This window comes from Artemia franciscana, unplaced genomic scaffold, assembly GCF_032884065.1.
Source record: "Artemia franciscana unplaced genomic scaffold, ASM3288406v1 PGA_scaffold_1179, whole genome shotgun sequence".
In the NCBI taxonomy this organism is placed as follows: domain Eukaryota; kingdom Metazoa; phylum Arthropoda; class Branchiopoda; order Anostraca; family Artemiidae; genus Artemia; species Artemia franciscana.
In genome coordinates this window covers 60,506-82,238 of record NW_027062617.1, presented here as the reverse complement: position 1 = coordinate 82,238, position 21,733 = coordinate 60,506, and the positions used below count along the sequence as shown (strand labels likewise).

Sequence of the window (21,733 nt, the reverse complement as noted above, 5' to 3'; positions counted from 1 at the left end):
ATTTATTTATTTGTGAATGCGAAAATAAAAATCTTAATTTAAGTCTTATCTATGGTATTCACATACCAGAGTCAGACCGGAAACGTTAAGAAACTAAACTTGAATATCAACATACCAAGTAATCCAAGTATGAACTATACAATAAGTCGTTCCTGGTCAATAATATTAGCCGAAAAGTGAAAAAGACCCGAATCCAATTTCTCTGCACCGCAAATCAATCTGCACTAGAATCAAAATCAGCACAGCAGTATATTGTATCCTTAAACGTACCGAACCGAATACAAATATTTAAAAAATTAAGATTTATGGCTTCATCTTATCTTATCCACGTAGGCATTAAAGGAAATAAAATTGCTGGTGTCACTTTCCAAGAACCATGTGACATCCCTTTTCCACCCTTGACCCCGAAAAATGAACATCCAGAGAAATTTTGCTGCTGGAATTTCAATAAAAGTAACATGTCATTTTGAGAGAGTTCGATTTATATTCCACTCTATATTGATCGATTCTGTTGATTCGATTCAATCAAAATTCGTAATGGTTGAATTTTGGGCCAAAACTAAGTTTGAATGTTCAATTACATTCTTTCTTCTGCGAATCCTTGGGAGCTCTCTTAAAACTCAAATTGTTTCTTCAACACGTGCCCTTAGCTAGTGGGGCTCCATAAACAAGCTCCATCCACCGTCAATTGGGATATTTGCTAGATGTTTCATAGTTGACCATGTTTTTTTTTTTACAATTCTCTTGTGCGGCTCCTAGCATATTAAAAAATAGTCAAAAAATAGATTTGAAATTAATGTTACATTCAATATTACCAACTTTTGTTAAATGTTTAAAATGTTAAATGTCAACTTTTATAAAATGTTTGTGTAAAATGTTGATAAAGAAGAACAAATCATGGAAAATTTTTCATTATAGCATTTTTGGGAATAAAAAGTTAAAACCAACCCTGTTTGTATTTATTCTATGTAATTTACAGTAGATCAAACACTTTATTCACAATAGAATAAGAGTAAAATTAAATGTAATAGAGTAACCTATTGCACAAATCCTAATTGATGTGGTAACTTAATAAAAGAGAACGACGTCATTACGTAACAATCATTTTGGTCCCTTAAAAAGGGCACTAGAGCTATTTATTTCTGTTTGAATAAGCCCTCTTCTGATCTTCTGAGACCGTTGGTTAAGTACAATCACCCCTGAAACAAAAACAATGCAACTCAAGCGTATCCGTGGTTCTGGCCAAAAAAGCAGACAAAATTCCACATTTTCGTAGATAGGAGCATCTACAGTAGAGCACTTTGATATGCTGAATCTGATGTAACGGTTTTCATTAAGGTCACTCGATCTTTAGAAATTGTTTCCCTCATTATAGCAAATCAGGCACATGTTCTCACCCTCGTAGTTTTTGATGAGCACCATTAGACATAATGAATTTTATATATTTGGAATCAGCATGAAAAACTAATTCTTTTGATGCATTAATTGTTATCGAAGTTTCTTTTTTTATAGTTTTGGTTACTATTGGGCCGAGACGCTACTTACTTACAATTCGTTACCACAAACTTTTTGATCCTTGCCTTATTCCAATACTAAAAAGGTATTACAATTAAGCCTTTATGCTAAATTTGCTTGTCTTCTCCAATCAAAGATAGGCAGGGAAGCATTAAGACACGGAACTTGAGTGTCAACATACTAAATATGAGCTACATAGCAAATCGTTCTTGTTCAGTTATTACATAAAAAAAACTAGTTTTTTTAACTGAAAGTAAGGAGCGACATTAAAACTTAAAACGAACAGAAATTACTCCGTGTATGAAATGGGTTGTCCCCTCCACAATCCCTCGCTCTTTACGCTAAAGCTTTTAATTGTTTTAAAAAGCAGAATTGTGGCAAAGAGTCAAACTTTAGCGTAAAGAGCGAGGGATTGCGGAGGGGACAACCCATTTCATATATGGAGTAATTTCTGTTCGTTTTAAGTTTTAATGTCGCTCCTTACTTTCAGTTAAAAAAACTAGTTTTTTTATGTAATTTCTGAACGTTTTTGAATTAATGCATGTTTGATTTTGGCTCTCCACACATAAATTATTAAAATGAAATTTGCATATTAATTCCTTTTTTGGCTAAATGGCTTTCTCTTAGTTTTGATCAGACGATTTTGAGAAATAAGGGACGGGAAAGGAGGCCTAGTTGCCATGCAATTTTTCGGTTACATAAAAAGGCAACTATAAATTTTTATTTTTAACGAATTTTTTTATTAGTAAAAAATATACGAATTAACTTACGTAACAAACTTTTATATTCTTTAATTTTTATTATGTATATGAGGGGGTTTGTACCCTCGTTAATACCTCGTTCTTTACACTAAATAGTAAGTTTTGTCCCAATTCTTTAAGAATGACCCCTGATTCAGAAAGGCCGTAGAATAAATAGTTGAAATTACTAAAAATACTATAGCATAAAGAGCGAGGTATTTATCTCCTCCTAAATACCTCGCTCTTTATGCTAAAGTATTATTAGAACCCCTCATATGCGTAATAATCTCTGTTCGTTTTAAGTTCCAATGCTACTCTTTACTTTCAATTGAAAAACTTTTCCATGTTTATTTTTTTATTGTTTTTTTTTATAGTAATTTTAGAAAATCATGCGCCCTTTTCATTGAATTTCTGTTCCCTCATGACATATTTCTCAAAGAAAAAATCCTCCCACATAGCCCCCTCCCCTCAACCCCACCCCCAAAACAAAAAAAAAATCCCCTGAAAACGACTGTACACTTCCCAATAACCATTATTATATGTAAACACTGGTCGAAGTTTGTAACTTGCAGCCCCTCCCCCAGGGACTGTGGGGGAGTAAGTCATTTCCAAAGACATAGTTATTATGGTTTTTGACTATGCGGAACAAAATGGCTATCTCAAAATTTTGATCTGTTGACTTTGGAGAAAAAATGAGCGTGGGAGGGGCCTAGGTGCCCTCCAATTTTTTTGGTCACTTAAAAAGGGTACTAGAACTTTTCATTTCCGTTATAATGAGCCCTCTTGCGACATTCTAGGACCACTTGGTCGATACGATGACCCCTGGGGAAAAGAAAAAAACCAAACAAACAAATAAACACGCACCCGTGATTTGTCTTCTGGCAAAAAATACGAAATTCCACATTTTTGTAGATAGGAGCTTGGAAATTTTGCTATAGGGTTTTCTGATACGCCGAATGCGATGGTGTGATTTTCGTTAAGATTCTGTGACTTTTAGGGGGTATTTTCCCCTATTTTCTAAAGTAAGGCAAATATTTTCAGGCTCCTAACTTTTGATGACAAAGACTAACTTTAATGAAACTTATATATTTAAAATCAGCATGGAAATCTGATTCTTTTGATGTATATTTTAGCATCAAAATTCCGTTTTTTAGAGTTTCGTTTACTATTGAGCCGGGCCGCTCCTTACTACAGTTCGTTACCACGAACTGTTTGATATTTGAGAAAAACTAAAAAGGTTCGAATCCAATTTTTCTGTACCATAAACCAATCTGCTCTGAAATCAACTACAAATCATCACTGGAATGCATTCTATCCTCAAATGTACCGGACGTGTTGTACATGTTCTAAGCCGCGTAGGCATCTTAGGAAATAAAATTGAAGGTGACATGTTCTAAGAACCATTTGACATTCTTTTCTACCCTTGACCCAGGCCAATGAACTTCAGAGAAATTTCTTTAGCAGAATTTCAGAAGACGTTACGTAAAATTGTTGAGGAATTTAACTTCCTCCCAAAAATATATCCGTAACATTTCATCAAAGAAAGCAGATCCAAACAACTGATCCTCTCCTCCCCTATTTGGCTCCTATCCAAATAAGGGTTAATAATATAATACAATTCGTTAAAAAAAAGTCTATTAAAAAAATAATCGAAGATATGGGTTTGAGTTTGGGCCTAAAATGCATTCAGTATTACAGCCTTTTATATAATTTCGATGAAGAAGAAGAACGCGTGGAAAGATTTTTCTCTACGACGTTCTGGATACTAAAGTTAAAAACCAAACCCGTTTATGTATATTCTATGAAATCCGGAGCAGATCAACTAGCTCATTAACAATACAGGAATGGCCTTTTGCACAAATCTCTGTTGTAATCAAAAAAAGAAAACGGTGTTTTTGCATAAAACATGGCATTCTATAGGACATTGATCAGAAACTCCAGGAATTTAGCTTTCCATTGACATAAAACTTCTTTCAGATATGAAATTAGGGTTCTGATTTTTGATTTTTTTAAATGCTAAAAATTCTACCGCTAAATCATAAAAATTCTTAACATCTATTTCGTTCTGCTGAACAAGTAGTTGCAGCCCTTTTACTCAAAATTAAAGATTCACTGAATAATGGTAATTATGTATCATACACTTTTTACGATATAAAAAATGTATTGATACTCTAAGTCTTTCCATTTTGTTTGAAAAATTTAATAAATCTGGAATTCATGGAAGAGCATTGTATTTAATAAAGACCTATCTACGAAATCGCGGATTCCAAGTAGAAGTCCAAGGCCATCTGTCTCAGCCTAACTCCCTGGATGATATTAAAGTGCCCAGGGGTCTATACTTGGACCGTTACTATTTTTGATATATATAAATCATATCCCGAATTGTCTATCCTATAAGGATACCCTAGTAGTTAAAGTTGGGATTGACGAGTTAGTTGTTTCTGGGAGTAGAATCAGAAGTTTTAAGACAATTAGATGTTTGGGGATTATTCTTCATAAGCTTTTATCTTTTGTAGTCATGCTGACCATCTCCGTATGAAATTACCCCAGAATTTAGGATGTTTAAATTGGTTAAAGTATATTTTTCCTTTTTCAATATATAAAATTTTTATCATTCTTTAATAGAATCATACCTAAGTTTTTGTTCCATTATTTACAAAATACATGAAGCCGTAAGAAACTGTAAGGTATATTCTTCCATCGTCCTGCGTGACTTCAAAGTCTTTCTGAAACAAAAACTTTATTTCTATTTTTTCATATATTAAACCTTAGTCAACTTAAGGATTTGCAATTATTATCTGGCATTATGATATTCAGTAACCAGCGAGTTATTTTTATGAATCACATATTCTTGTCACCCCCATGCGCCCACTCGCTTTTTCGTCGGCTTGTTTTGGAGCGTATAGAATCCTTTCGGTTAACTATGAAAGAGACAAATTTCCAATAAAACACCAAATCCCTTTTATAGCAACTAGGCTTAAAATAAATACTACATTTAAAAATCTCAATAGCCGATCACTTTTAAATACTAAATTAAAAGAATATATTATTAAACTTCAATGACGGGGTGATTCTACTTGATAATTTGCTTTTTTAGTACTATTTTGGAATTTGCCATGCTAGGGTAGCCTCCTTTGTCCTTCTCCTTCTATATGTTATGATGTTTTTTGGTTTATCTTTATTTTCGTGTATTTGAATTTAGTTTCATAATTGATAGCCTTATTTTTGAGCTTAGCTCCCTGTCGGCTTTATTTAATTATTTGTGTTGGTTTATATTTCTATGAAATAAAAATCTATCCATCTATTTATCTATCTATTTCAAAACTTTTCTTTGTCACAAAAAATTATAATTCCAAAGTGAATAGATGGCGCAAATGCTTAAACCACTTCAATAGGATTCTGCTGGGCATTGTCTTGTAATTCATCTGCAGTTCAACCAATCTAAAAGTGACTTTAAGAAATTTAAACGGGCATGACCTGTAATTCAAGTCAATGCTGGTTACATATTTTTCGTATGATTAAGAGAAGGGAGGAGGGGGTAGTTCACGCTTTGATCAGATAAGGTGGAGAGCCATTCTTTGATTGTTTGCCTAATTGAAATCTCTTTTAAGTAACTCATATTGCCACTTACATTTATTATTCTTCTAACGAATTATATTAATCGTTGGCATTATTATAGCAACAAAAAAAAATACATGGTAAATTTCAAATAATATGAATGATCTGGAATACGGCCAATTTCGTTGCATCAAGCAGAACAATCTAATTTTAGGTAAAACTCAATTTCTCACACTTACAGCTAGTACATTATCTATGAGAGACCCCGTAAGGGAAGGAATATATACAGCTAAGAATATGTAGGAAAGGGAAATTTTTCTTAAATATGAACTTGAAAAGCAGCCCCCATTTAACCCCGATGGAGAGTTAGCTGAAAAGCTACGATGTTATATTGAGAATCTTTATTTCAGTAAAGGGTTAACAAAGAGATATTGCTATTCCGTCCCCCCATCTTCAAAACTATGCTTAAATTATATTGGTTTATTTCTGTGACGTGTTATCGAAAGCTAATCATATTATTACTTATTTCTTTGTTCAAATCTAAAGTCTATGCTAGCAATAGATTATTTCATTCTAAATACAAGTAAATTTCTAGTTGAATAGAGTATCGAATAAGAGACATAAAAAAGAAAAATCCATAACGAGAAAAAAAGCTTAATCTCGAAAGCTACGACTTGATCCCCACGCCTTGAGACAAAGTAGTTTATAAATACCAACCTACGCATAAGAATCGTCAATTTTCCGTGAAACCTATAAACTACATATAATCTCTGTAATGAGATATAGTAGATTGCCTTTAAAAAAAAACCAATCACCGAAATCTCTTTAATGTCTACTTTTCCGTTTCTACTGTTACCCATTCGTAATCTCCGGCGGAAAGCAGTGAACTTCCTCCAGTCCACCACTTATGTCCAGCTTATGTCTCCTGTCCAGCTCTTAAAGCTGAAGGATATCTATACACTTTTGCTGCGTTCAATGGCATTCCTTTATTTCCACGAAAATTTCCCAGTATGTTTTTCTGGCATGTTTGAACGAGTGAGCGAAGTCAACCCATATGGAGTTCAAATTCAAGAGGGTATAATCAGCTTCCTTCCACCCTCTCTGTGTGCTCAGACCTTGGTCTGACCGTTGCTGTGGGGTATGCCTGGAAATCTATTCCTGTTGGGGTTTGGAACTCCCATGCCCTTGGTTCCTTTAAAAGCACATGAATTCCTTTTAATACATATGAAAAGATTTTTTTTTTTTTTTTTAAGAAGAACAGTTGATTGTAAAATTTTCTAAATAATATAGTTTTAAATTGGAAATTTAATGGAGGGCTGTTTTTATGATTCAGCGTTGGTTCTTTATGTCACTGACAAATTGAAATTTGTTGTTGGTATTAGGTGATGTGAAGATGGGCTGTCTTCGTGCGAGCATTCGCGTGAGGAATACTTCTTATTTTTTTTGTCTAGGCCTAGTTCAGTAACCTACAAATGATTAATATGTAGCGTTAGCTTTTTTCCTAGTTAAGGGGCTTCTGGCCTTTCTGGGATTTTTTTTGGATTGTAATTAGTTTTTTTTTCAGCTTATCTTTCAAATTCTATTAAGCTACAATATTGGCAAAATTTCAAGCTATTTTGAATAGATGGCAGTTGAAGCGAATTGTTTTTTTTAACCAAATTACTTAAACAGAAAACAACTTCCAAAGAAGTTCCATTTCCACAAGAGAAGTTTTTTCAAAGAAAAAAAACAAAGATGAGCAGAAATGAAATCAAACAATTTTTCCAACTCAAAACTGCCATATATCACACAGGGGCGGATCCAGGATTTACTTTAGCGGGGGGCGCGTATTAGGTTGCTTCGATAAACTTGCAAACAAAGAAATACCAGCAATTTCAAGGGAACCTCGACAATTGTGCGTCGTAGGTAGGTAGTAGAAATTGTCGTAAATTTAATCTAAAATCTGGTGATGGGTTAAAGCAGAACAAATCTGTTGAAATTAAATTGGTATAAAAATACTGATACCAAAAAATAGTAAGTTATAAAAACTACGTCGCCATAAAAAAATAAATAAAAAGTTATGACTATACATGATATTGAATATTTTCTGAATTGTTTTTCGCCTTTGGACTTCTGACCACTATAGCAAGTGAGTTAAGCTTTGTACTGTCAGAACCGAATTCCTCTTTAACCATCTTTTTGGGCATTCTTTGTGACTATTTGTATAGGTCAAACCATTTAGGATGTCGCCTAACTTTGTGGTATTGCTTAGTAATTATGATATTAATGAAGAGTAGGAAGTGAGGACTAAGATACAACTTATGTATTTGTAAAAGATTTATTAAACATTAAATACTAGTTCTTATAGGGGTGTAATCAGAAAATAGGAAAAATAAATAAAATGCTCAGAAGACATTGAAAACGAGGATTTTAAGTATAGGCAGTAAAGCATTAATTAATCACTACTTCTTTGAAAAAAAGCGTTTTAATAAACAGTGTCAACTTTGACGTGATCTCAAAATTTCCAAATAAAATTTTCACTTTTCATAACAACGTAGCGTATCTTTCCACTTTTTAAAGTTCCATATGCTTTGCTTAATTTACAAAACTCACAATTTTATAAGAAAAGGTCTATTTCTTTATTTCTGCACCCGCCATATCAATTTATTACACAGTCGGTGTCTGCCTCAGTATTTCGATGAGCTTTTATAATGACTAGGCCTGTCAGTTTAGAGTTTTTCGTTAGTATTTTCTCTTCTATTCATCTAAAAATGTTCGAACAAAGACCAAAATCGTCAGATAACTAAGAGCTCTTATAAACATGCATGTAGATGGGTGCTTCAAACTAAGTATATGAGTCAAAATAAGACTTAGAAAATAGATATTTATGTGTTTGTTATTTTTGTATTTGATAGGTATGGATTGGTAATTTAAATTCTCAGGGTTTCAAGCTGTGATAGATTTCCAATTAGTTTTAATCTTGAGATTTTCAGATATTCAACTTAAACATTTAAATTTAAATATGTCTGTTGAGCACAAAAATAAAAATTTGAAACTTTGGATCGGATTTAGCATTAAGTAAGAGAATTCTTCTGTAAATTTCTTCAGGTATAAATAACCATTACACCAGTATTCACAACAAAAACAAGAAAAAAAACACGAGACTTTAACTCGTGTTTTTACGAGTAACATGTTTTTAACATGTAAAAACATGTACTAGAGTAAATGGAAAAACATGTATAGAGTAACATGTTCTTTTTTCACATGTAAAAAGAACGAATGAAATGGTGAAACGGTTTGTTCTTAGAGTAAGTAAAAAAAAGGTAAGTAAATTCCAGTCTCACTTTGTTAACGGACCTTGTGTTTATTGTATTCCTCATAACTGGTGGTAGAATCTCTCTATGTTTTTCACTGGTAAGAAGAAATTGGTCAAATTTGCAAATCCAACCCTAACAACGTTTGTGAAGGGACGGTAGTTGTAGGAAAAATTATGCTGATTGAAAACTTACATAGTGTCTGAAAGAATAACTCTAAAGGCTCTTATTTTGGTAACTCAAATTGATCGCTTAGTTATATTGTGTTGTTGACTTGAGGGCCCCATACAGGGCAAGTATACTTGAGAATTGGGCGGATGTATGTAAGATAAGTGGTCTTAAGCTGGGACACAGAAATACGTAAACGAAGTTGTAAGATAAGGGTAAAAAATGCACCATTTGACTTTTTATTGATTCTACTACCAACATAAGTACTAAACAAGCAGTAAACAATATTTGTGACATCGATAATTACAGCCGAAGATAGACTTGGAAATGGAGGAGAAGGACTTACAAAGTCCCTCTTAAGAGGATTAAAGAGAAGGATTTTGGTTTTTCCTTCGTTGATTTGAAGGCTGTTGATGCAGATGGTGTTGATACATTGGTCTTTAAAGCTGGTCATTATTGCATCATTGAATTGAGGAATTGTCTCAATGTTTTCAATAAGATATTTAAGAAGAACTGGCAAGTCATCTACGTACTTAAACCTGTCCTCAAACTCAGAGAGGACAAAGTTTATAACTGCCAAAAACAACAGCACTGCAATTATTGTGCCTTGCGGAGCACCACATGTGAGCTCAGCCCATTCAAAGTTGGTGTCTGCAGGGAAAAGGGTGTAGACGCACCGGAAATGGTCTTGAAAAAATTGGCCACTAAAAGGAGAATATGTTTGCATGCACCCATTGTGCGTAAATTTGTCACGGTTATGAAGTGGCAAATAAGGTCAAAGACTTTTCGGTAATCAACTAGGAGAAGATTGACAATCACACTTCCTCGATAAAGTGACTCGAAAACAAGGTGATACACTCTCACTAAGTAGACAATTGCACTGCTTCCTTTCAAGCATCTGTACTGATTTGGTCAAGATAGAGAGAGACGTGTGACATCAGCTCGCGGTACACAAACGTTTTTGCCACCTTAGACAGGTCCGGGGCTATTGAGACAGGTCGGATTTCTTTGCAAGATTTGTAACCCTTTGCTTTGGGTATGGCACGAACGTACGCTCTCTTCAAAAGACTAGGGAGTACTTGCTCTTGGAAACATTGATTAATAATGGAGGAGGAGGGCTTGGCAAGGAAAATACCGAATTCACGCAACAGCTTTAAAGGAAGCTCGCCAGGGTAGGACACACAGTTCCTGTTCAGCTTCGGAAGTTCCCTGTAAACGGCAAATTCGGAAATTTCACTTAAATTATTAATCTCTGCTTCAGTAATGAGAGAATCACCGGGTGTCACTTTACCAGCAAGTTTTTTTTTACTGACGACTGCGATTTGTGTGGATCTGTCGTAAGTAAAGGCATAATTTTGTCCTTCACATATTGTCTCTTCGCTCGTCTGTTCTATTCGACAATATAGTTCCGTAACTTGGCTGAAACAACTGAATGGCCATTACTGTGAAGACGGCAGCGAGTCTTAATTAGGTCCTTGAGGTAGCTTGTGATCAGCAATTTAACGGTAAAGGTTTCTCAGCATCTGTAGCGGTAACAACTTTAGTCGGGAAACAAGCATGAAAATTTTCCTGAAGTAGGCTATTTAGATTACTGACTTTGACATTGATGTCTGGCTTGGAGCAAATGTCATAAAATCTGGCTTGCTGTAATATTAAAACATCTCTGAATCTCTGAATAAGTATAAAAAGACATTAAATTGCCTGCAGAGCAAAAATCTTGTAATTACATATATATATATATATATATATATATATATATATATATATATATATATATATATATATATATATATATATATATATATATATATATGTATATAAGTTTCAAAAGTACCTTAGGTACCATTATACCATTATAATGAGGTACCAATGGTACCTTAGTACCATTTTCTTCATTGTAGTTGAAAGATCTAGAAATTTTATCTTTGAGGATGATACCCCCCCCCAAAGGCCTCAGGGCAAAGATTTTAATTTATGCCCTAGGGGATCATAAGAGTTTTATAGAAAGGGTGGTCGTATAAATCTTGAAGGTGGCTTATTGGATTGGTAATCAGGAATTATAGCGCCGTTTTTAAGAGTCAGACATATCGAAAGGCACCTACCCCCCATCTCCAACATCATATTTTCCTGAAATGAATCTGATGGAAAATTTTAGATAGCCATTTGTTAATCAAACAGTCTACAGATCATAGGCAGCGCGATTGCGCCGCATAAGTAAAGAGCGATGCGGGCACAATGTACTTCTTTTTAGACTAGGGACCTTGGTATGGAAAGAGTTGTCGTAGAGACTTCGAAAGGGACTCATTCGATTGGAAATTGCAAGTTTTATTGTCCTTTTTAATAGTCAACAACAAATGGTGGGCAACTATCCTACCCATCATTTCTCCAGATTCAGCCAATCAAAATTTTTAGATAGCCCTTTTATTTATCATAGTTGAAAGGTCCAGTAATTATGCCTTGGAAGATTAACCCTCCCCATCCTCCCAGAGCCCTCACGACAAGGGTTGTAAGTTATGCCCTCAAGGTATATAAGGTTTCTATGGAATGGGTGACCGGATAAACTTTGGATAGGCCTAATTTGATTGGAAATTGGAAGTTATAGTGCTCCTTTTAACAGTAAAAAGTGAATTAAATGCAACCAGCCCCTTCCCCTCCCACAACCATCATTTTTCAAAACAAACATCAACATTTTCATATGTCTACATTCCTCAGCATTGTTGTAATTATGCTTTTGGGTACATCAGCCCCCTCACAGCCCCCAGAACAAGGGCTGTAAGTTAGGCAGTTCGCTCACCGTTTACATATTATTTGTGGCATTGAGAAAGTTATGCATGTTTGAGCTTTTCTTTCAAAAAAGATAAAGGGCATTCAAATGAGCCTTTCAGAGACGGTTGAGGGTACTGTTGAACTAAATCAAAACCACATTATGTGTATACGGGCAGTTAAAAGGGTGTAACTCAGGAATGAATGAGCATATTAATTCGGAACTTTCAGGAAATGATAAGAGAGCTGATCATGGTAATATTTGTACGCTACTACTACAAACACCACCACTACTATTGTTTTCACTACTGCTACTGCTACCCCGGTTCTACATTTAGAATATTGAGGGGAAATTTGAACTAAATCAAAAGATACTAAAAGAACGTGATTCCACTCTTCTTTGCTTTGTCGGACACAGGGGGTTACCGCGCCACGTGGTAAGAGTGATGGAAATAAGCTACACGGAGCTTTTGGAGTCGCAGCATGGCAAGAGTGCACCACATGTGGCAGGGGTGGATCTAGAATTTTCGTTACTGGAGGGGGGGGAGGCGCATAATAGGTTGCTCGGATAAACTTGGGAACACAGAAATGCCTACAATTTAAAGGGAACCTCGACAACTATGCGTCGTAGTAGGTAGTGGAAATGGTCGTAAATTTAATCCAAAACCTGGAGAGGGTTAAAGTTCTAATAAATCTATTGAAATTGAAATGGTATAAAAAGATTGATGCAAAAAATAGTAAGTTATAAAAACCATCCTGCCATAAAAATAAAATAAAAAGCTGTTCACCATCTATAAAACAAATGATATTTAACATTTTCTGCATAAATTTTTACCTTTACACTTCTGACCACTATAGTGAGTGTATTAATCTCTATATTGTCAAAAAAAAAAAAAAAACAAAAATCTTGAACCATCTTTTGGGATCATGCACTCTTTGTGACAATTTGTATGGGTCAAACCATTTAGCATGTTGCCTAACTTTGTGGCATCCCTTAGTAACTATGATAGTAATGAAGAGTAGGAAATGAGGATAAATATAGAACTTGTATATTCGCAAAAGATATATTAACCATTAAGGCCTAGCCAAAGTCCAAAAATTTAACTCCTTAGTCAATTCTTTTTCTTAGGCGGCAATTCGGTCAAATACAAAGGTATCAGTTTTCTTCGTCGCTTCAACTAAACAAACATAAGAGGGTTGAACTTAAGGGGTTTCTCACTCAAAGTTACGACTAGGTGCAGGTTATCCTTAGTAATTCTTCTTGTAATTATTTATACAATATAATTTCTTATATGTATTTATTAACCGGCAGTTTGATGTCTGCACGCTACTTATTCTCTAGAATCTGTTTAAACAGGTTACAGCTAACTAATAGTTGACCGAATCGCTCCTGAACAATCCGAGTAGTTAGTTCCTTGGTGTGATTTATGCATTCTCACGCGCTCCGATTACAGCTGAATCTAGTCTTTTGAGGGGAATTTTTGACTTCGGAATACAAATAAACAAAATATTTGAAGGGACTGCAGCCAGGAAGTATATATTACAGAAATAAGTTTTTAATTGCTGAATAGAAAACTTTTTGCTCTTTTTTTGATACCCCACAACAACAGTGTCAAGCATAGCAATCTAGAATGCAAATCAGAAACAGGTTTTATAATTATTTTGAAATTATAAAAATAATAATTATCGGCTTTAAGATTTGATTAGATCAAAATATTCACCAGATTTTTTATTTCTATTGGCATAAAAACCGCCGAAATCACTAATTCAGGAATGTCAGGCAAACTTCAAATGTTTAACATGGGAGGTATAGGAAAATTCCTTGAGAGTGCATCCTGCCTTAAATACTAGTTCTTTTAGGAATGTAACAAAAACAGAATGTTTTCCTTGTCATAATGTAACAAATAGAAATGCATAGAAAACATTTAAAACGAGGGTTTTAAGTATAGGCAATAAAGCATTAACTAATCACTGTTTCATTTTGAAAATAGTGTATGAATAATTAGTGTCAACTTTGACGATTTCTCAAAAATTTAGCAATGAAAATCCTACTTTTCATAACAACATAGCGTTTTTTTCCACGTTTTAAAGTTCGATATATTTCGCTTAAATTACAGAATTCACGCTTTTATAAGAAAAAGTCTATTTCTCGATTTCCACTCCCGCCATATCTAGTTATTACACGGTCGATTTCTACCTCAATATTTAGGTGAATGTTTAGAATGGCTAGTCCTGTCATTCTAGAGTCATGTCAGTTTAAAGCTCTTCGGTAGTATTTCCTCTTCTAGTCATCCAAAAATATTTCAACAAAGACCAAAATCGTCAGAAAAATATGAACTCAAATACAGATGCAGAAAAGTATTTGCTGCAAACTAAGTATATGAGTCAAAATCCTCTTTAAAAAACAGATTGTTATGTGTTTGTTATTTTTGTATTTGTAGGTATAGATTGGTTATTTAAATTCCCAGTTTCAAGCTGTGGTAGATTTCTAGTTATTTCTTTTTAATCTTGAGATTTTCAGATATTCATTTGAGACATTTAAATCTCGATACGTCTCGATACGTCAGCACAAATACAAAATTTGAAAATTGACTCAGATTTAGCATTAAGTAAAAGAATTGACCTGTAAAAATTTTGATTTATAAACAACATATCGTGGAAATATGATTGGATGGAATGTATCAAAATAAGTATAAGAATCCTCAGCGGTATATATAGCAGTTTAGACAATTTTATGGACAAATAAATGCAACCCCTATACAAGAACATAACTATATTTCGTGATTGGTTGGTATTGACAAGGTGAGAAATTCTTAAGTAGTATTGTAGTTGTATTCAATTTCCGTGGTTAACTCAAGTTGTATGAATTTCCACTTTTTATTAACATTTTATTACTAAATGTTTGAAAAAAAAATCGGTACCATTTTTCTGATTCAAAATGAGAATTTGGAGACCCATCTATACCAGCTAGATAAAAAACACATAGTTATTTGCCTTCTTTTACAAACAATTTTTCAAAAATTAATTTTTCTTAAATGGTTACTCCGACCTTGGAAGGAGTATTTCGACTTTTTAGTCGAAATTGTAAGGAGTATATACGCACTTTTATTAACGTTCTAAAGAGTTTGGCCTTTATTTTAATGTTTTAGGATGGACAGAGGAGGTGACATGTCATATAATGCAGAGCTTTAATTAGAGGAAAATAGGCAGTAAAGTGGCCACCATTTCCTCATCATAGTCATAAAATTAAATTAATAATTTTTGCACTTCTTACACATTTACTTTTTATTACACAAATCCCCCAAAAAACAACATTATTGAAAAACGACCCTGCTTTACGAAAAAGCAAACTCGAAAAACCGAAATAGACAGCCAAACAGTAATGATATCAATTTCTTCACCTCAGTGTCATACAAAACTGGAAAACAAATTTTTGACAGTAACAAGAAGTGAATATTTTGCTTTTCAGCCCCGTTATGACAGCACAATCCTGAAATATCATTTTGACAGCCTAAAGAAGCTAGGATTTCAAATTCCCCCTCCTTGTTCTTACGAAAAGAAGATTTTCGCCTCCCAGTTGGCTTTTGTGGTAATACGGACACATTCACTTGATAGACCTAAATTTAATCAAGTACTTTTTGGTGGTATGCAACATTAGTAAAATCTAACAAAGACCGCACAAAGTGGCTAAAACCTTGTTTCAAACTTATCTACAAAAGAAATAATCTTAATAATTAAAAACTTATTAAAATCTCAACTATTAAAAACCAATTACAAAAAAATAACTTTCCTCCCAACCTAAACCAGAGCAAACAGTCCCAAACACAAATCCATCACCTCTTTGGGGGGGGCACCCCCTGGATCCGCCACTTACATGTGGTGCTACATAAGTGAGCAGCCTATCGGCCGGATTTCTCAGGATTCTCCATGCTTACGGACAATCAGTCGTGATGAATAAATTAATTCATCAGATGTGTTAGCATATGCAGCATGATGGGTGAAAAACCCTTTCTCGAGAAATCATATTTGCATGTTGCATGCATACTATCTTTTGAAGAGTACGAATTAAGCTAATACCAAACAATATACAGTAGATTAATCGTACCGTCTTAATACATAATAGGGTAGTGTCATAATTTAATGCGAAAAAGTAAAAAAGCCCAGATTACCCGTTTCGTCTTAATATGTAATAGGGTAGTGTGATAAGTTAATGCGATCGTAACCAGTTTTTGCTCCTCTTATACTCTGGGCATTGCTATGTTCTGGCTAATTCCACGTGCAACCAATCTTGTTTTTCAAATCCAGTTAAATATAGCATAAAACATGACGAAGGTCAATGAAAGAGTTGTTGTGTACTGAAATAAAGTAATGTACCCAAGTCGCTACTTGTAATTTTTTAAACTCAAATGTTGCTGAAAATTTAACTCGCATATTTTCCTGATATTTCACTTCAATTTGCATCAGATAGGAAAGCTTAAACTAGCCTATTTGCTATTTAAAACTTTTATTTTTCAGAGGTTTGCTTTTAAGCAATAAATCAGTAAATATAAATTGCTCTCAGGGGCGTCAATTCACGAAAATGTAAGGGGGGAACTGATTTTACAAAATCTTGGGGGGGGGGAGTTACTCCGTAGTTTTTTATTCTTTTCTAATGAAAATACCAATAAAAAGGTATTTTTCAATTAAAATATCCTAAAACCCAACATTTTGAAAATTCTGGGGGGGGGGGGCGAATCTATGGGGTAGTACCGCCCGTGCGCAATCCTCCAATCAAATTCATCCCTGATCATGGTTGTATCAAGGGGTTTCAGGGTTTGAATAAGATTGTCATAAAAAAATACAGATCATCAACATACTGATATGTTTTCGAGGTAAAAATCCAAGATTGCATAAACTGGAACGGAGATTCCAGGAAGTGTAACCGAAAACTCCGAGAACCGTCACAGAAGATGCACAAAATGGAATCGCTGCAAGAAAAGCAGCTGAGACCATCAGTAAAAAAAATCATACATACATAAAGAAACCCACACAAAAATAATGTTGTGCTGAGAATTAAAAAACAATGTCGAGAGTGCAGTATTTTTCCCCAAGAACTCCAAGGGATGTCACCGAGAATGCGCAAAATGGAGCAGAGATTGTAAGAAAAGTAGCTGAGTTTCTCAGGAAAAGAAAAAAAAATCACACACAAAAAATTGTTGTACCGAGAGTTGAGAAAATGGTACCGGCAATGCATCAATTTTTCCCAAGAACTTCAAGGGATGTGACCGAGAGTGCACCAAAAGGGAGCCAAGATTACGAGAAAAGTAGCTGAGACTCTCAGAAAAAGAATCATACACATAAAAAAGAAACGGGCGACAGCTAAAAAAAAAAAGAAAAAAAAAATGCGTCGAGAGTTAAAAAAAATGGTGCCAGCAATGCATTAATTTATCCCAAGAACTCCATGGGATGTCACCGAGAATGCACGAAATGAAACCGTATGAATCAATTTGCTGGTGTGAACATTGAAGGACACAAAATGAGTTCAAAATTTACCGAAATTGAATGCTGTTGAATAGTTTCCATTATAGGCAGAGACCTTCCTAGTGTTAGTGGTATCCGGAACAAAATTAATCACAGTCCCTCCCCCCCCCAAGACTCGAATTGAAGCAGAATAAGCCGAATTAAAGTGAAAAATTTGATCAAAGTGTGCAACGCCCCTGCCGCACCCCACGAGCCACGGTGCACTGGGCAGATGCACTGGTCGTACTCCCGCCTTTGAACGACTCTGATTCAAATTTTCTAAGCAAAAACAAAAACAACAGGCCATAGTTTGGATTAAGCAATAAAGTGTCCTGAAAACTTTAAGCAAAAGATATTCTCTTTTCTATCATTCCAAAATGGAATTATTTTCGATGTCATAAAAGAAAAAAAGAAATACGGAAGTGCAAAATGAAATGAATGATTAATGACTGGACATTTTGCATATTGTCCTCTTACGTTCATACGCTCTCGGATCATACGACAAAACTGAAGAGCATCAAAACAATTCCGCCAATAATTCGTAAAGGTTAGTATGAAGAAGTTAGTGAGGATCTAAATTGTTAGAATCTAGAATGAAGATGAAAATTGATACAGGATTTGCCGTTGACCAAGAAAAGTAAACTAAAAATATTAAGAAACTTAAATTAATGCGTGCCTCCAATTACACTAAAGAAGTAAATTTTTTTCCTAATACACAGAAAAAGTGAAATTTTTTAGATAAAAAAAGCGAAGAGCAGTCATTATACCAAAAGTAGATTTTAGATGGTTATAAAACATGGTTATAAGCACCCACCCTTTCATTTTTAGTGTTAAAAAATTCAACTCTAACGTAGCAGGTCCTCAAATATACCCTGGAAAGGATTAATCAAGTAATTATCTCCACCCTTTTCTTATTTCTAGGGCTTTGAAAATTGCATAGATGATAGGTTCTGTCCTAATATCTTAATAATCTGAATTTTGAAAAAAATAGGCTTAACTTGATTTTTAATTTAATGTTTTACTTTAATTTAAGGTATAACATTTACCGTTATACCTTAATTTCGTATTCTCTTACTTTTTATTGGCTAGAGATTTTGGAAATGCAATTCATATTCTTTCAGCAGTAAATCTAGGTTCTTTTTTGTAAATTTATGAAATAGATTTTCCAATCTTTAGAACCTTATAAACCAAGATTTAGAGAAGGCATTAAGTTTGCAGGGCGTAGTTTAATATGGGGCAAGGGGCAACTGCCCCCCAGACCCCAGTTTGCCTCGCCCTCAGGATGAATCAAAGCTTGGCTCTGCACTGATACTGATAAACTGTCTATTCTAAAACCCTCTAGCAAATTGTTACTTACTTGTATCTAGGACCTTCAGGAAAATTCAAGAAAATTTTCGGCTTGATTTCAAACGAGTTTTATTCAGGTTGGTAAGCCTTCTTCTAGGGCAAGGTTGGTAAGCCTTCTTCAAGGGTCTATGAGTTGCACAGACCTGCCTGCAAGAAATTAATAATACTGATTTATAATAACATATCTTCAACAATACATCGTAAACAAAAGCCACCATTTGGGAAAACTAGAAGGAATTTGAAGCTGGATATATAAAACAGTGATGATAAATCAGCCAAAATTTATTTCGAGTGAAAACGCTCGAAGTCAGAGATGACGGAGAGGCGATGCTTATATAATCACCATTTTCATTTGATATTGGTCTAAAGTGCCCTCACCCCTTTGAAAAGACTAGAATTATAAGTTTAACTTATAATGTACTTTGACTTCACACTTTTGGGGGATATGTTTTCTCTTAACCCTGGTTTCTAAATATGCTTAACTAGACACCCATGTTTGGACATCATTACCTTCGATTACAGTTTTTTGAACGCTGTAGTTTCAGCTAGAAAAACATTTCTAATTGTTAATTAAAAAACAGTTTTTCAAAAAAGAAGTTTTTCAAAGAAGAGTAAAGAGCCACACTGAAATTTGAGATGAAGAGACATAACGTCATATAATAATTCAAAATTAAAACAAGCAGACTCTAAATGAGTAATCACATAATCTTCAGTAAAATGAAGATGTCTGAATCGCTGCTCATCGACATTGAATGTGGACTTAATAGTTGGCAACATCTATCGGTCTGATAGTGGCTCTATTCCTCTGTTTCTATGCATCCTATGTTCCGATGATAAACTACAGGATACAATCCTTAAGGCCGTGATTAAGTGAACTTGAAAACATCGAGGTTCAAAATCGAAGTTAGGGTAACCTTCTGTCTCTCAATTCTCTAGAGACCTTATTCACTTATTCATTGGCGGAAATAGCAGGTTAATTATACCAGCTTGTCAATCTGGTCTCTAGGGCGATCTGAAACAATTCTTTCTGGCAAAAAACTTGTAAAAATTTCAGGTAGCTGAAAATATTCTAAGAGACTATTGGAAAACAGGAAAATACATCGAAAAATGGTTGCAATCATCTTACAGGTTTTTGTCTTCTGCTCATGATAGTACCGCTTTTGTTCTCAAAGCAATATCCTTCATAGAGTACACTTGTGAAAAAGAGCGAGACACTTCTTAAGATTTCTAAGCAATTAGAGGAAATAGAGCAAAATCCTAGCAAACATTTTGCAGCATTTTCAAGAAGCTACAGCCTGATATCAAAAGCGGTATCTTTCCCCCAAGGAATACTTGAGTACTTTTTAAATATATGTTTTCAGTTTTAACATGGGGCTTTTGAGTTCACGCTAGTTACTTAAAGCCGTGATTTGAGAATCACGGCCTTAAGAAGTCGAAACAGCTAGTTATTATGAGATAATAAAGTTATTATGAGTAAAATGAAGATGTCTTTGAATCGCTGCTCGTCGACATTGAGCGTGGACTTAATAGTTGGTAAAATCTAATGGTCTGATAATGGCTCTATTCCTCTGTTCCTATGCATCCTATGTTCCGATGATGAACTACTGGATACAATACTTAAGAAGCCGAAATAGCTAGTTGTTATGAGATGTTTAAATAAATTTGATGGATATGACGTCTTCAAAATTTTTGGTTTTTTTTCGCCTATGCTTGCCAAAGGTGCTTTAACTTTTGTATGTATCCCATCTGGTACAACAGGGAGAACAGTGTCTTCGATTGAAAGAATATTCTGTACGGTTAATTTGACCCAAAATTACGTCCATGATCCAAGCAAATGGCATTTCTGATCATTTCCCTGTTTACTCTACTTTGCTACTTTTTTAGCTACTACTTTGATAATACAAGAAGACTCATTAATTAATTAGACTCATGGGTCCAATAAATCTCCTTCCGGTTTTATAAGGTAGTATCAGCTCTTTTTAGGTCAAGATTGGCAGAAAGTTCTTGGGATAATTTTCAGTTTGATTTTGATTTCTGTCATTTATTGGATACTTTTTATGAATTTTCTTGATAATTGCTCTGTTTCGCCACCTAGCCTTAGATATAAAGGACCTTTACTGGTAATAATTTAATAATCCCTGATCTTCTTTGAAGTTGGAGGAGAAAAAAAAAATTCTGGAGGGCTTACAAGTCCGCTAGCCTTAATGAGGAATCTTCGTCTTCAGCGATTTCAAATCTACAAGAATATCTAAAATTCTATGTAGACAAAGGCCGAGTCTTCGTATTATCTATTCTTTCTTCAAATTGTTTCTAAATTGTATTTCAGATTGCAATGAGGACATTCGAAAAGCTTGGCGGGTGATAAACCCTGTCCTTAGATCCTCCTTTCATTTTCATTCAATCCCTTCATGTCTAGTTCTTGAGGACAAACTTATTGAGGACAAAATGAATTTTTCAGAAGCATTTACTTCATATCTTGGTAAAAGTACCGTTCATGTTGCTAATTATTCTCCGTTGCAATTCGATTACAAATCATATTTTGGGTCACATTATATATATCCAATGTTTTCGAAACCAGAGTCCGAGGCAGAAATTACAAGAACTGTGATGGGATTGAAGAATTCCTCGTCATCTGGTCCTGAGAATGTTTCTACTAAATCAATTAAGTTCATATTCCCTTCGAATATTTCTCGCATACGAAACTTCTTAACCTCTCCTTTCACCATGCCGTTTTCCTGAAATTCCCGTTTTCCCGAAAATGCGCTCGAGTTATCATACTATATATGAGAGTGGGCAACAAAATGATCCATCTAACTATTTGTCAAAACCTCTTTTCTATGTGTTTAGCAA

The 21,733-nt window shown here is 34.5% G+C and overlaps 1 protein-coding gene across 1 annotated transcript in view; it reads right to left on the bottom strand.

Moving 5' to 3' along the window:
* The window catches only part of LOC136041204 (lysosome membrane protein 2-like), a 177,554-nt gene extending 158,523 nt beyond the window's left edge, over window positions 1-19,031 (bottom strand). The window contains exon 1 of the mRNA XM_065725778.1: window positions 18,894-19,031. The gene's annotated coding sequence lies outside the window, so the exon portion shown is untranslated. The remainder of the gene's footprint in view (window positions 1-18,893) is intronic.
* Window positions 19,032-21,733: the final 2,702 nt, after the last annotated feature.